This window comes from Sorex fumeus, unplaced genomic scaffold, assembly GCF_029834395.1.
Source record: "Sorex fumeus unplaced genomic scaffold, SorFum_2.1 ptg000035l, whole genome shotgun sequence".
Taxonomy (NCBI): Eukaryota; Metazoa; Chordata; class Mammalia; order Eulipotyphla; family Soricidae; genus Sorex; species Sorex fumeus.
Window position 1 is genome coordinate 34,633,893 of NW_026606092.1, and position 2,063 is coordinate 34,635,955.

At 38.0% G+C, this 2,063-nt stretch overlaps 1 non-coding gene across 1 annotated transcript; it reads left to right on the top strand.

Moving 5' to 3' along the window:
• Positions 1-257: 257 nt before the first annotated feature.
• Positions 258-419, top strand: LOC130027029 (U1 spliceosomal RNA). Its single transcript, XR_008792973.1, has one exon. It is a non-coding gene; the product is annotated as a U1 spliceosomal RNA (small nuclear RNA).
• Positions 420-2,063: the final 1,644 nt, after the last annotated feature.

The window sequence follows — 2,063 nt, forward strand, 5'->3', positions numbered from 1 at the left end:
AAGCAAGCTGGCTACAAAATCAATACATATAAATATGTCACATTTTTACAGGTAAGCAATGAGGTAGAAGAGAAAGAAATCAAATCAACAATCACACTAACAATTGTATCCTTCCAAATTAATTACTGAGGAAATAACAAAGATGGTAAAAACTTAATAAAAGTCATATATAGATTTTAAAATATAAGAAAACAGGGAAATGGAAACATATTCTATGTTCATAGATGGGAACAATTATCATGATTAAAATGAAAATCCTAGTTACATCGCTGAAGAGAGGTCATGATCACAAAGGTGATTTTTCCCAGGGAGAAGCTTATCTTTTGCATTTTGGGTATGCTGACTCCTGTCCCTTAATGCAGGAAGCCCAGTGGCATAATTTGTAGTAGATGGGCATTGTATTTGGGCTCACTCCCGACTTAGAAAGTTTAATATTGGGATTAGAAGAAATAGTACAGTGAATAAAGTGCTTGACTTGCACATGACTAAACTGGGTTTGATCCTTTGCACCCAGCACCACTAGGAGTGATCCCTGAGGACAGAGACAGGAACAGGTTCCAAACACAGTGGGATGTTCACCATCCCCGTCCCACTCATGACAATCCTACCCAAAGCTCTATGTAGAGTCAAGGCAGCCCTTTTTCAAAATCCTATGACATTCTTCAAGGATATGCCACAAATACTGTAAAATTGTCACGGAGTCATAAATCTTTACAAATAAGTGAAATGATTCTAAGGGGAAAAAAGACAGGCATCGCAATCCATATCTTGAAATTATCCAGTAATTTCTTATAGAAATCAGCTATAGTAATCTAAAGTGTGTGGTACTGGAATGAAGGCAGACCAAGAAGCCGGCTTCATAAATGGAACAGTTGTTTTGGTTTCCCTGTGTCTATGTAAGTTATCCTTCCTCTTCTTACATGAAATGCCTTAAGAAATCTTTTCATTATGCCTTATAATTAGAAATAATCTAGCACAGGGCTGAGTCTGTGACTCTAGTGGTAGAGTACATCACGTGAACCACATACCTCTTTTCCTCTCTCACTGCTACTGGATATGACCCCTAATAAAAAATAAAGAAAAGGTTAAATTGCTAAAATATGTTAACAATCATCCAAACTTTTGGCAAGTCATATCCTTTTTTTTGCCACAATCCTTCAATCTGTAGAATAAATAACATAGCATGATAAAGAACATTAGAGCAAAATGGGGGCTGGAGCGATAGCACAGTGGGTAGGGCATTTGCTTTGTACACGGCAGACCCGGGTTCGATTCCCAGCATCCCACATAGTCCTTCAAGCACTGCCAGGAGTAATTGCTGAGTGCAGAGCCAGGAGTAACCCTTGTGCATTGCTGGGTGTGACCCCCCCAAAAGCAAAAAAAAGCAGAAAAATATTAAAAAAAAGCAAAGTGGAGTAGAATGAGGTATGCCTGTACTTTGCATGACTGAGAAGCAAGTGATTGTTTTTTAAGCATGGAAGATGTGGCAATTGTTAGTTAGCACAGTGCTGCTAGCATAATTAAACTGTTTATGGAAAGAAGCATATCATAAAATCTGGCACAAGGAAGAGATTGTGCTTTAGAGAGGTACTACTTTACTGAATGAGGAATGCAAAAAGCTTTGCTAATCGGAACATCTGGGTGAGTTTTTTTTGAATTTTTTTTTTCCCACTCAGGCTTAGGGAAGTCAGTGAAATGTTAAAAATCAGATAGCAAGTATCGGAAAGTGACGAGGAATTAGCCCAGATTCACAGATTTAACTGCAAATCTCTGGTCAACGGAGACTTGGTTGGATTTGCAAGGTTGGCTTTCTAAAAACACACCACTTACAGTATTGTCTAAGCTATTCTGGTTCACTAGTTTTTTTTTAGCTCTGATTGGCTGCACACAATAAAAGCATAGGGATCCTGTCATTCAACTAAATAACTTCGGGTTTATTTTTGAAGTCTTGATGTATTGGGGATGATATAGTTTGTCCATCTTCTCGAAAAACTTTTACAGCTACTTCTGAATCAGATCAATTTACTGGAATTCCTCTGGGCTAAGTCTTTGCTTGTAGTGTT